The sequence below is a fragment of the Bombina bombina genome, chromosome 12 (genome assembly GCF_027579735.1).
Source record: "Bombina bombina isolate aBomBom1 chromosome 12, aBomBom1.pri, whole genome shotgun sequence".
Lineage (NCBI taxonomy): Eukaryota > Metazoa > Chordata > Amphibia > Anura > Bombinatoridae > Bombina > Bombina bombina.
Window position 1 is genome coordinate 45,702,930 of NC_069510.1, and position 15,256 is coordinate 45,718,185.

Sequence of the window (15,256 nt, forward strand, 5' to 3'; positions counted from 1 at the left end):
CTTTAGATCCACGGTAGTCATAAATTGACCTTCCTGGATTGTAGGTAGAATCGTTCGAATGGTTTCCATTTTGAATGATGGTACTCTGAGAAATTTGTTTAGGATCTTTAAATCCAGAATTGGTCTGAAAGTTCCCTCTTTCTTGGGAACTACAAACAGATTTGAGTAAAATCTCATTCCTTGTTCCGCCGATGGAACTGGGTGTATCACTCCCATCTTTAACAGGTCTTCTACACAATGTAAGAATGCCTGTCTCTTTATTTGGTTTGAGGATAAGTGAGACATGTGGAACCTTCCCCTTGGGGGTAGTTCCTTGAATTCCAGAAGATAACCCTGAGAAACTATTTCTAGAGTCCAGGGATCCTGAACATCTCTTGCCCAAGCCTGAGCAAAGAGAGAGAGTCTGCCCCCTACTAGATCCGGTCCCGGATCGGGGGCTACTCCTTCATGCTGTTTTGGTAGCAGCAGCAGGCTTCTTGGCCTGCTTACCCTTGTTCCAGCCTTGCATCGGTTTCCAGGCTGGTTTGGTTTGTGAAGCATTACCCTCTTGCTTAGAGGATGCAGAATTAGAGGCCGGTCCGTTCCTGAAGTTACGAAAGGAACGAAAATTAGACTTATTCTTGGCTTTGAAAGGCCTATCTTGTGGGAGGGCGTGGCCCTTTCCCCCAGTGATGTCTGAGATAATCTCTTTCAATTCTGGCCCAAAGAGAGTTTTACCCTTGAAGGGAATATTAAGCAATTTTGTCTTGGATGATACATCCGCTGACCAAGACTTTAGCCAAAGCGCTCTGCGCGCCACAATTGCAAACCCTGAATTTTTCGCCGCTAATCTAGCTAATTGCAAAGCGGCATCTAAAATAAAAGAATTAGCCAACTTAAGTGCGTGAACTCTGTCCATAACTTCCTCATATGGAGTCTCTCTACTGAGCGACTTTTCTAGTTCCTCGAACCAGAACCACGCTGCTGTAGTGACAGGAACAATGCACGAAATGGGTTGCAGAAGGTAACCTTGCTGTACAAAAATCTTTTTAAGCAAACCCTCCAATTTTTTATCCATAGGATCTTTGAAAGCACAATTATCCTCGATAGGAATAGTAGTGCGCTTGTTTAGAGTAGAAACTGCCCCCTCGACCTTAGGGACTGTCTGCCATAAGTCCTCTCTGGGGTCGACCATAGGAAATAATTTCTTAAATATAGGAGGGGGGACAAAAGGTATGCCGGGCTTCTCCCACTCCTTATTCACTATGTCCGCCACCCGCTTGGGTATAGGAAAAGCGTCGGGGTGCACCGGGACCTCTAGGAACTTGTCCATCTTGCATAATTTTTCTGGAATGACCAGGTTGTCACAATCATCCAGAGTAGATAACACCTCCTTAAGTAGTGCGCGGAGATGCTCTAATTTAAATGTCACAACATCAGGTTCAGCCTGTTGAGAAATTTTTCCTGAATCTGAAATTTCCCCATCTGAAATATTTTATTATTCTATTATTCTAAAATATTTGCTATGGAGTTATCCATTACTGCCGTCAATTGCTGCATAGTAATAAGCATTGGCGCGCTAGAAGTACTAGGGGCCTCCTGCGTGGGCAAAACTGGCATAGACACAGAAGGAGATGATGTAGAACTATGTCTACTCCCTTCATCTGATGAAACATCTTGGGCAATTTTACTATCTGTGGCAGTATTGTCCTTACTTTGTTTGGACGCTATGGCACAATTATCACATAATTTTGAAGGGGGAGACACATTGACTTTCATACATATAGAACATAGCTTATCTGAAGGTACAGACATGTTAAACAGGCTTAAACTTGTCAATAAAGCACAAAAACCGTTTTAAAACAAAACCGTTACTGTCTCTTTAAATTTTAAACAGAGCACACTTTATTACTGAATATGTGAAAAAGTATGAAGGAATTGTTCAAAATTCACCAACATTTCACCACAGTGACTTAAAGCATTCAAAGTATTGCACACCAATTTTCAGAGCTTTAAGCCTTAAAATAACGAAACCGGAGCCGGTTACAGTTTTAACCCCTCTACAGTCCCAGCTACAGCCTTTGCTGCGACTCTACCAAACCCAGGGGGGAATACGATACCAAAAGAAGCCTTCTAGGAACTTTTCCAACTACTTTCAGATCCTCACACATGCATCTGCATGTCTTGCTCTCAAAAGTAACTGCGCAGTAATGGCGCGAAAATGAGGCTCAGCCTACAACTGGGAAGGCCCTTCCTGACTGGAAAGGTGTCTAACACAGTGCCTGACGTTAAAAAACGTTCCCCAAGTTTATAAGAGTGAATAACAAGTATAAACATGTATAAAATGCCCAAATAAAGCAATCGATTTTGCCCATAAAAGTGTCTACCAGTTTTATAGCCCATATTAAGCCCTTTATTCTGTTTGAGACTAAGAAAATGGCTTACCGGTCCCCATGAGGGGAAATGACAGCCTTCCAGCATTACACAGTCTTGTTAGAAATATGGCTAGTCATACCTTAAGCAGAAAAGTCTGCTAACTGTTTCCCCCAACTGAAGTTACTTCATCTCAACAGTCCTATGTGGAAACAGCAAACAATTTTAGTTACTGTCTGCTAAAATCATCTTCCTCTCAAACAGAACTCTTCATCTTTTTCTGTTCAGAGTAAATAGTACATACCAGCACTATTTTAAAATAACAAACTCTTGATAGTAGAATAAAAAACTACAACTAAACACCACATACTCTTAACCATCTCATTGGAGATGTTGCCTGTGCAACGGCAAAGAGAATGACTGGGGTGGGCGGAGCCTAGGAGGGACTATATGGCCAGCTTTGCTTGGACTCTTTGCCATTTCCTGTTGGGGAAGAGATATTTCCCACAAGTAAGGATGACGCCGTGGACCGGACACACCAATGTTGGAGAAAAGGGCACACCGGGTCTATCCCACTCCTTGCTAATAATTTCTGTAAGCCTTTTAGGTATAGGAAAAACGTCAGTACACACTGGCACCGCATAGTATCTATCCAGCCTACACAATTTCTCTGGAATTGCAACTGTGTTACAGTCATTCAGAGCAGCTAATACCTCCCCAAGCAATACACGGAGGTTCTCAAGCTTAAATTTAAAATTAGAAATCTCTGAATCAGGTTTCCCCGAGTCAGAGATGTCACCCACAGACTGAAGCTCTCCGTCCTCATGTTCTGCATACTGTGACGCAGTATCAGACATGGCTCTAACAGCATTTGCGCGCTCTGTATCTCTCCTAACCCCAGAGCTATCGCGCTTGCCTCTTAATTCAGGCAATCTAGACAGGGTATTATTCATGATTGCAGCCATGTCCTGCAAGGTAATCGCTATGGGCGTCCCTGATGTAATTGGCGCCATATTAGCGTGTGTCCCCTGAGCGGGAGGCGAAGGGTCTGACACGTGGGGAGAGTTAGTCGGCATAACTTCCCCCTCGACAGAATCCTCTGGTGATAATTCTTTTATAGATAAAGACTGATCTTTACTGTTTAAGGTGAAATCAATACATTTAGTACACATTCTCCTATGGGGCTCCACCATGGCTTTCAAACATAATGAACAAGTAGGTTCCTCTGTGTCAGACATGTTTAAACAGACTAGCAATGAGACTAGCAAGCTTGGAAAACACTTTAAAACAAGTTTACAAGCAATATAACATTTTTTACTGCGCCTTTAAGAAACACAAATTTTCCCAAATTTTGAAATAACAGTGAAAAAATGCAGTTACACTAACAAAATTTTTACAGTGTATGTAATAAGTTAGCAGAGCATTGCACCCACTTGCAAATGGATGATTAACCCCTTAATACCAAAAACGGAATAACAAATGACAAAAACGTTTTTTAAACAGTCACAACAACTGCCACAGCACTACTGTGGTTTTTTACCTCCCTCAACACGACTTTTGAAGCCTTTTGAGCCCTCCAGAGAAGTCCTGGATCATGCAGGAAGAAGCTGGATGTCTGTGTCTGTAATTTTTGCTGTGCAAAAAAATGCCAAAATAGGCCCCTCCCACTCATATTACAACAGTGGGAAGCCTCAGGGAACTGTTTCTAGGCAAAATTCATGCCAGCCATGTGGAAAAAACTAGGCCCCAATAAGTTTTATCACCAAACATATGTAAAAAATGATTAAACATGCCAGCAAACGTTTTAAAATACACTTTTATAAGAGTATGTATCTCTATTAATAAGCCTGATACCAGTCGCTATCACTGCATTTAAGGCTTTACTTACATCACTTCGGTATCAGCAGCATTTTCTAGCAAATTCCATCCCTAGAAAAATATTTTAACTGCACATACCTTATTGCAGGAAAACCTGCACGCTATTCCCCCTCTGATATGTGAGAACAGCAAAGGATCTTAGTTACTTCTGCTAAGATCATAGAAAACGCAGGCAGATTCTTCTTCTAAATACTGCCTGAGATAAACAGTACACTCCGGTACCATTTAAAAATAACAAACTTTTGAAATAAACTAAGTATAAAACACCACAGTCCTCTTACGACCTCCATCTTAGTTGAGAGTTGCAAGAGAATGACTGGATATGGCAGTGAGGGGAGGAGCTATATAGCAGCTCTGCTGTGGGTGATCCTCTTGCAACTTCCTGTTGGGAAGGAGAATATCCCACAGGTAATGGATGATCCGTGGACTGGATACACTTAACAAGAGAAAAGGGACACTTATGAAAAATACATATATCAGGGTTCTTATAAAAAACATTTCTTTAAACAGCCTTGAAAACAGCCCTATCATACATGTTTTTTATATGTGTCCCTTTTTAAAGCGGTAATATGGTCACCCTAACCATAGCCCTTGGGTCCCCCGGGCCACTGCACCAATGATAGTTCTGCCCCTGCTCCAGCTGTATATTTTGCAGAAACATTCAACACATTTCAAGCTGTCTTCTGTATTTGGGACGGAGTAATCAGTCTATGCTATAATACAATGTACAGTCAATTTTAGCTTCTCACCAAATCCGCTGAAGGGTGGTTCCATGCGTAGATCACCTTTCCCTTAAGTCACACTCTATCAAATTGCTTGAAAAGATTTAGCATTGTCTGTGTCTGTCTTCATTTGTAAATAGAAGCATTGTTGCAAAACACTTCGATTAGCAAAATGGCTTCTAGTAAAGCTATTACTGTTTCATAACTCCCAACATTTGTGACTAGATACTAGGGACCCAAGAGGTTAAGGGGGCTCGGCTCTCACCATTTTGTGGGTGTGGCTCTGTCAAAAGGGGGCAAGATCATGGGTGGATAGTGGGTGGGATTATGGGTTTATATAGGCCGTCAATGGGTGTGTCAGGGCATTTTGTGGATGTATCTGTGTGGTCTATGGGTGGGTCTAAGGAAAATTCTATAAATTGGGACATATGGCTGTTTCAGAGAGACAAAGCACATAAATATGGACTGTCCCGACGACTTCCGGTGGGCGGGCTAAGAGAGAGCAGCTTCGTTTTAGAGCTCCGTTAAAACTCCTAAGATTCTAGCTATTTTCTTGGAGAAAACTATGCCCGAGTGACCTGGCCCTTGGCAAGGATTGTGCCTGGACATAAAATAGCACTGGAGAATTACAGCACTCCCCCACCGAAGACCCACCAACCTTAAGGCACCGGAATCAGAGGTTAAAGAAACCCCTGTGGTGCAGAGCTGCATCATCCTCCATGTCAGCCAGAGTAGAGGGCTGAAGCTATTGAGCACGCAGGAAGACCCCTGGAAACACCCTGCTACAGGCAAGCAGATACACTGTCAGCCCCCACAATTCGGCTAGACACCTGAGAAGAGAGACGGCATATGGCCGCCATCTTGGGGAGGACGCACAGGAGAGTCTGACAGCGGGGAGCCAGCGAGTTGGGCTACGCCGAACACATTGGTGGTGTAGACCGCATTTGGAGGCAAACCTTCGATTGGCACCCTGTCTGGGACCCTAAAGACCCTTGAGCACCAGTCTGCCTAGGACGGCCAGAGAGCGTGGCAGAGAGGGGTAAAGAAAAGGGCGCAAAGTAGCGGGCGCCATCTCCAACACGATCAGACACAGGATTCTGTTCTTGCAGTAGGACTTGCTGCACAGCTACACACGGGCATCCGCTGGTCACGGGAGAGGCAGTGCACTGGAATCATCATCAGGCCATTGGTGTGGGTAAGCTTGATAACCCTACAGATACAAAACGCCCCTGCCCACGGCCATTGTAACGAGACTCCAGATACCTGCCCCCCCCCCTGCCTCAAAACATCTGCCCCACTACGGGTTGTTAGCAGAACACTGAAACGGACTGTGGGGACAAGCTTATATTATTGCCTGTGGGGGCTGAGCGGAGATAGGGTGCTGTAACACAGGGGATACACTCTGCTGATACTAAGGGACTTTGCTAGGACATATTCTTACAGCATACGTATTGTACCTGCAGGCAACCCTCAGAACCCAGGGCAAGTGCTATACCCCCCGCCCTTAGGAGGCAGCCTTCTACTGTATCATAGAAACCTCCAATTTAATTGACTATTATAGATAGTCCCAATGGGACTTGGGCTTTACAGGTCACAGCCTGCCTGAATATGTATGCATATTGATAACTGCAGCAAAGTGTTGTAGATATTCTCTCCCTGTGTTTGTGGATATATTGCACTTGCTACTGGAGTGCGGATGATATGTTAGGAGCTACTGCAGTGTTTAATACATTTAACAAAGTGCCATAACTGTTTACTACACTTGTTTGGGGATATACAGTAAATAGGCTCCTAGAACACAGGGGGTATATTAAGAGGTACAGGTTTGGAGAGCATTTATGACTAGCAACAGAGCTTAATATTGTATGTTATGTGCTAATACACTATCATATTACTAACCTACTCTGAGCTCTTGCTCTATCTCTTTAGTAATACTGACTCCTCCTATACCTAATATCTTGTCATTGGACACATGTACCATAACTGCACCCTCTTCTTATATGGATAAATTCTTAGAACCTTCTAAAATATCTAGTAAGGGCAAAACGGGTGAAAGGAGGCAAAAAAATAATCCAGACACAGCATCCACCTCTACACCTAAAAACAATGACACCACACCTGAACCTAGGGAATCTCATGCCATAGTACAGCAACTCACTTCTCTTTTTATGCCCAAAATGGATAATATCCAAAGAGGTTTAGACACCCTGGCAGGGGAGGTTAAACAAATAACAACCCGCTTTAACGAGGTAGAAGAAAGAGTCTCAGAGCTAGAGGACTTTAATGTTGCACACACTAAAAAAGTTGAGGATTTGACGCACCAGAATCTGATTTTATACCAGCGTCTAGAGGACCTGGAAAACAGGTCCAGATGCAACAATGTCCACCTAGTGGGCCTGCCTGAATCTGTCAAGCCCTCAGAAATAATACATTTCATTGAACAAACACTTCCATCCCTGTTAGGTGTAGCAGCAAGCACTTTGAGGGGTATTGTTGAGAGGACACACAGGGTAGGCCCAGAAAGACAGAACCCCAGAGAGGGACAGCCTCCTAGGCAAATAATGATTATATTTCTACACTTCCAGGTGAAGGTGCAGATACTCCGTGCCTATCGCAGACTCCCATCCTTGATGTTTGAAAATGCCAAGCTCCTTCTTTTTCAGGATTACTCCGCGGAGTTCATAAGGAAGAGGAGGGAGTGTTCTGCGATCTGCACCTCCTACAACAGAGAGGGCCGCAGAGTATACCTACTTTACCCAGCCAGGTTGAAACTGCTAACAGATAATGGCCCTAAATTCTTTGACTCGCCCTCAGAGGTGTGGGACATTCTGAGGGAGACCTAGAGACGGCCAGGTAACCCCCACAGAGAGGCAATGCATGATGACCCAGACTGAGAGCTGGGAGATGATGGCCACACATAAAGGTTTACCCCACACTTAAAATGTACTAATGTATAGGCTTTTTTGTTCTTTTTTTGTACTGGTCCTTACTCTCACGAACTTGGGCGGGTATGTTGCACTGGGTGCTAACTGGGGGAGAACTGAGGGTGTGCGCTATGCGAGACTGCCTCTTCTCCGGAGAAAAACTTGGGGATGCACTCAGGGAAATATCCTGCTACTAAACAACTTTGAGGGATAACGAACCCTAATGATTATGCTTGTTACTGCTCTGGTTCATTGTTAAATCTGAATGGTTAAGGATGACACGCAATAGGAGAACACACAGACCAGGGCTCTGGAAGGCAATGTGCTCCTGCTGCAACTCAATGTTGAAATGTTTAATGATTGCAAACTCACTGATTTTATTGATAATATTAAATGAGATTGTGCCTCTGCACTTAAGGCTGACAGTAAATGCGTGTTATTGCTGTGGTCTCAACTATACTCCAGGCGGCCGCACAGTCCACCACATGAGATGCCACAATGCTAATATACATGTCCACAAGCCAATACAACCGGGTGTTTATCCTGGGCGGAGGGTGCGGCAGCATGGAAGACTTTTTCACATATGCAACAACTGCTATGTTCAAATACTAATAACTCTTTGTTTCATAGGTTACTGTTAATATTTTTATTTTTCATTGAGAGGACTGGCGAACCGATGTTACTGGGGACTGTTATTATTTTTTTCTTTTATTTTCATAGCTGTATAAGGCTCTGGAAGAAAGCTGCACGTAGGGACCACCTCCTGTGGGATCAGCTGGAACACTTAAGGCCTCCTGCCTCTGCTACAGGCTGCTGGATAAATGATGTACAACATCAGATGCGCCCTTTTTTTTTCCACTCTTGCAAAATATGAAGAGAGATAATTCTCCAATGGTTGAAAGCATGCAGTGGGCCCATTCCAGCGGAAGGCCACATTTTTTTTTTTTATTTTTTTTTTCTCTCTCTCTCGCCTCTCTCCCTCTGCATGTACCAATTGGGGGATCCCCTGCCCACAGGCTATGGAACTGGATGAGGGTGTAAATGTCCATTAACTTTGTGACTTGGAACGTTGGGGGAATTCACTCACCAATCAAGAGAAAGGTTATATTGACACATCTACGTAAGCTACACGCTGATGTTGCTCTCCTTCAGGAGACTCATCTGACTGATCTTGAGCACGACAAAATGAAATCAGACTGGGTGGGCAGTGTCACCTACATATCCCACACTAGCTCTAGCAGAGGCCTAATTATCCTTTTTGGTAAAAGAATCACTACAGACATGATTAAAATTCAAAAAGATCAGGAGGGCAGATACCTCATAGTGCAAGCCAAATTGAATTCCCAACTCTACACCTTATGCAACATATATGCAGCAAATCAGAAAAGCTCAGCCTTCTGGAACCAACTCACACGGGTTTTAACACCATACCTTGACACTAAGATTCTATTGAGGGGAGATTTTAATCTGGCCCCTGATCCGACATGTGATAGACTGAGGACACCAGAGGCCCCACCAGAGCCTAGATGCCCTAAATACAAGGGAAAATTAAAAAAAAAAGATCTTTAACAATTTGGAAACAGAACTTGGAGTCTGTGATATATGGCGGCCACGGCATCCCGAGGGTAGGGACTATTCTTGTCATTCAAAGGCCAAAGCTTCGCTATCGCGGATAGACCTTTTTATGATATCAGACACGGCTATCCCACTGGTCCACCAGGTCAAGATACATAACATTCTCCTGTCTGACCATGCCCCAGTGGAGGTAAGACTTCGCTTTCACCGACCTCGCACTAATAGAAACACTTTGAGATTCCCGGATTATTTAAGCACATCAGAGCCCTTTAAACAATTCCTAGTTCATCTTAGAATGACTTTACACCGACAAACGGACCCATAAGCACAACCCACAACTGATGTGGGAAACCGCTAAAGTGGTCCTGACAGGCAATATAATTTCTTATTTGGCCAACCTTCGCCATAAAACCCAGCTAAAATACATATCCCTGGAGAAAGGTCTTGTAACAGCTTACCGGGAGTATTGCTCCTGCAGGACGAAAGAGTCCTATGACAATTACGTGGTAGCTAAGGAAAACCTAGACACTTTCATGGCCCAGCAGGCAGTGGCAGGATTAATTAAAACAGCCTCTAAGTTCTATAGATACGGAAAATGTTGGACTCAATAGTTAAAACACGAACGGTGAAGAGAGATGTAGCCTCTTTGAGGTTTGGAGGAAAGACACATACTACCCCTGAGGATGTTCTCAGGGGTTTTGCTGAATACTATTCCACATTATACTCCAAACAATTGCCTTGCTCCCCGGACATCAAGGACTCGTTCTGGTCCTCGCTGAACTTACCTCATCTTAGCCAAGATCAAGTAGAACATTGAAACTCCCCTATCACCACAGATGAGGTGGATAGAGCTATATTGGACATCGCCTTGGGCAAGGCGCCAGGCCCAGATGGCTTGCCTGCCGAATTTTATCGTCTATTGCAGACAAATGTTTCTAAGACACTACTGACCTTATATAACAGCTATTTCCAAGGTGGAAATTCTCCGTCTGAAGCCTTTTCAGCAGCCAACATAACACTCATTCCCAAGGCTGGGAAAGATAATTCTTTACCAGAGCCGTATAGACCTATATCGCTGCTGAACATCGATTATAAAATCTTTATGGCAGTGTTGGCGGGACGTCTGAAGGTGCTTCTCCCGGCCCTTCATCACCCAGACCAGATTGGTTTTGTCTTTAAGCGCTCATTGGCGGTCAACTTGAGACGGGTACTGCAGGTCATCGACTTCTGTTGGAGAAGAGGTGGAGGAAAACACAAAAATGACTTATCGGAGGCCTTCCTGCTATCCCTGGATGCAGAGAAGGCCTTTGATTGTGTGGAATGGGAACACTTAGGTGACACCATGACACGTTTCCATATCACGGGAGCATTTGCACAGACCATTCAAAACATATACTCACAACCGGTAGCCCGAGTCCTTGCCAATGCCATGTTCTCCCCGGATATCGTGCTGCAGAGGGGCACAAGACAGGGTTGCCCCCTGTCACCACTGCTCTTTGACTAAGCTCTGGAACCACTGGCCACCAAACTCCGCCAAATCTTCCCGGGAATCTTGATACATGACAGACCTCAAAAATTGGCTCTTTATGCCGCCGATATGCTGTTGTTCGTAGAAGACCCGGCTAAGCATGTCACCAACATTCTTAAAACCATACAAGACTTTGGAGCCTTCTCAGGCTACAAGGTCAATACAGGCAAGTCGGAGATCCTATGGCTAAATAAGCACTCTGATGGTATACCCTTTTACTGAAGTGAAAAACAAACTCACATACTTAGGTTTACATCTCCACAGGAACCCTGAATGCATATATGACTCTAATATTTCAAAACAATGCACTATCCTTTGCAGTCAACTTCATCAATGGAGCTCCTTGCCATTGTCCCTTATGGGAAGAATTAGCCTCATTAAAATTGTGACTTTACCAAGACTGTTGTACCCAATGCTTATGTTACCCTTCCTGATTCATAACAAGATCTGGGAGCCTTGAATGTGGCTGTTAGGAAATTTATATGGAGTGGTGGTAAACCTCGCATAGCAATGAAGTTGCTGCTGCAGCCCTATTGTGATGGGGGGTTAGGCCTCCCCAACTTTAAAATGTATAACTGGGCAGCCATGATTAGACAGGTACTGGATTGGCAGCTGGGCACCTCACATTTCTGTGATGTGGACCTAGAAAATGCAGTCCTGAAACCTATAGATCTTTCATATCTGCCAAATCTGAGGATGGGTGAAACTCCCCCACACATTAAATCCTCTATTCTTTACAAAGACCCCCTAGCAGCCTGGCGTCGGGCTCATAAATTCCTGGGGTGCAAGCGCCCCTCTCCTAGATTACTCCCCTTAATAGGTAACTTAGACTTCCCGGCAGGTACTGACACCTTGCCATTCAAACTGTCAGGGTACAGGTCAATGACATATATGTATATATACTAATATATATATATATATATATATATATATATATATATATATATGTAAATAATATAAAAAGGATGTGTGTATATATGAGGCCGTATATTTTATCAGATGTGCTGTAGAATCGCAATTCTGATGTAAAGGATTGATTTAAAACCCATAGTCAATCCTGCCCCAAATTTTTTTTTTTTTCAATTACACAGGACACTCATAGAAATCATTTCAAAACAGACATTTCTAGCTAGGGTGTGAAAAACAAAATTTATGCTTACCTGATAAATGTATTTCTCTTGTGGTGTATCCAGTCCACAGATTCATCCATTACTTGTGGGATATTCTCCTTCCCAACAGGAAGCTGCAAGAGGATCACCCACAGCACAGCTGTCTATATAGCTCCTCCCCTAACTGCCACCTCCAGTCATTCGACCGAAGACAAGCAAGAGAAAGGAGAAACTATAGGGTGCAGTGGTGACTGTAGTTTAAAAATAAAAAACACCTGCCTTAAAATGACAGGGCGGGCCGTGGACTGGTTACACCACAAGAGAAATAAATTTATCAGGTAAGCATAAATTTTGTTTTCTCTTGTAAGGTGTATCCAGTCCACGGATTCATCCATTACTTGTGGGATACCAATACCAAAGCTATAGGACACGGATGAAGGGAGGGACAAGGCAGGTGCTTAAACGGAAGGCACCACTGCCTGTAAGACCTTTCTCCCAAAAATAGCCTCAGAAGAAGCAAAAGTATCAAATTTGTAGAATTTAGAAAAAGTATGAAGTGAAGACCAAGTCGCCGCCTTACAAATCTGTTCAACAGAAGCCACCGCTCTAGTGGAATGAGCTGTAATTCTTTCAGGAGGCTGATGGCCAGCAGTCTCATAAGCTAAGCGGATTATACTTCTTAACCAAAAAGAAAGAAAAGTTGCTGAAGCCTTTTGGCCTCTCCTCTGTCCAGAGTAGACAACAAACAATGCCGATGTTTGACGAAAATCCTTAGTAACTTGTAAATAAAACTTTAAAGCACTAACCACGTCAAGATTATGCAATAGACGTTCCTTCTTTGAAGAAGGATTAGGACACAGTGACGGAACAACAATCTCCTGATTTATATTCTTATTAGATACCACCTTAGGAAGAAACCCAGGTTAGGTACGCAAAACTACCTTATCTGCACGGAAGATCAGATAAGGGGAATCACACTGTAAGGAAGATAACTCTGAAACTCTTCGAGCCGAAGAGATACCTACCAAAAACAGAACTTTCCAAGATAAAGGCTTGATATCTATGGAATGCAGAGGTTCAAACGGAACCCCTTGAAGAACTTTAAGAACTAAATTTAAACTCCATGGCGGAGCAACAGGTTTAAACACAGTCTTGATTTTAACTAAAGCCTGACAAAACGCCTGAACGTCTGGAACATCCGCCAGACGCTTGTGCAAAAGAATAGACAGAGCAGAAATCTGTCCCTTTAAGGAACTAGCTGACAATCCCTTCTCCAATCCTTCTTGGAGAAAAGATAATATCCTGGGAATCCTGACTTTACTCCATGAGTAACCCTTGGATTCACACCAATGAAGATATTTACACCATATCTTATGATAGATTTTCCTGGTGACAGGCTTTCAAGCCTGAATTAAGGTATCAATGACTGACTCAAAGAAACCACGCTTTAATAAAATCAAGCGTTCAATCTCCAAGCAGTCAGACGCAGAGAAATTAGATTTGGATGGTTGAAAGGACCCTGAAGTAGAAGGTCCTGCCTCAGTGGCAGAGTCCATGGTGGAAAATATGACATGTCCACCAGATCTGCATACCAAGTCCTGCATGGCCACGCAGGTGCTATCAAAATCACTGAAGCTCTCTCCTGCTTGATCTTGGCAATCATACGAGGGAGCAGAGGAAACGGTGGAAACACAAAAGCCAGGTTGAAGGACCAAGGCGCTGCTAGAGCATCTATCAGCGCTGCCTTGGGATCCCTGGACCTGGATCCGCAACAAGGAAGCTTGGCGTTCTGACGAGATGCCATGAGATCCAGTTCTGGTTTGCCCCAAAGTTGAATCAACTGTGCAAACACCTCCGGATGGAGTTCCCACTCCCCCGGATGAAAATCTGCTGATTTAGTAAATCCGCCTCCCAGTTCTCTACTCCTGGGATATGGATAGCTGATAGATGGCAAGAGTGAACCTCTGCCCATAGAATTATTTTTGAAACCTCCAACATTGCTAGGGAACTCCTTGTTCCCCCTTGATGGTTGATGTACCTGATCGCAGCAAGCTGAGGCCAAGCCTGAAGAGCATTGAATATCGCTCTTAGTTCCAGAATGTTTATCGGAAGGAGTGCCTCCTCCTGAGTCCACAAGCCCTGAGCCTTCAGGGAGTTCCAGACTACACCCCAGCCCAGAAGGCTGGCATCTGTCGTTACTATTGTCCAATCTGGCCTGCAGAAGGTCATACCCTTGGACAGATGGACCCGAGATAGCCACCAGAGAAGAAAATCTCTGGTCTCTTGATCCAGATTTAGTAGAGGGGACAAATCTGTATAATCCCCATTCCACTGACTGAGCATGCAAAGTTGCAGTGGTCTGAGATGTAGGCGGGCAAAAGGCATTATGTCCATTGCCGCTACCATTAAGCCGATTACTTCCATACACTGAGCCACTGAAGGGCGAGAAGTAGAATAAAGAACACGGCAGGAATTTAGAAGTTTTGACAACCTAGCCTCTGTCAGGTAATTTCTACAGAATCTATCAGAGTTCCTAGGAAGGAAACTCTTGTAAGAGGGGATAGAGAACTCTTTTCTTCGTTCACTTTCCCCCCATGAGACCTCAGGAATGCCAGCACAATGTCCGTATGGGACCTGGCGATTTGAAAATTTGACACCTGTATCAGAATGTTGTCTAGGTAAGGGGCTACTGCTATACCCCACGGCCTTAGGACCGCTAGGAGTGACCCTAGAACCTTCGTAAAGATTCTTGGTGCCGTAGCTAACCCAAAGGGAAGAGCCACAAACTGGTAATGCCTGTCTAGGAAGGCGAACCTGAGAAACCGATGATGATCTCTGTGTATCGGAATGTGAAGATAAGCATCCTTTAAGTCCACGGTAGTCATATATTGACCCTCCTAGATCATAGGTAGGATGGTTCGAATAGTCTCCATCTTGAAGGATGGGACCCTGAGAAATTTGTTTAGGATCTTGAGATCTAAGATTGTTCTGAAAGTTCCCTCTTTCTTGGGAACTACAAACAGATTTGAATAGAAGCATTGCCCCTGTTCCTCCTTTGGAACTGGATGGATCACTCCCATAACTAGGAGGTCTTGAACACAATGAAAGAATGCCTCTCTCTTTATCTGGTTTGCAGATAATTGTGAGAGATGAAATCTCCCTTTTGGG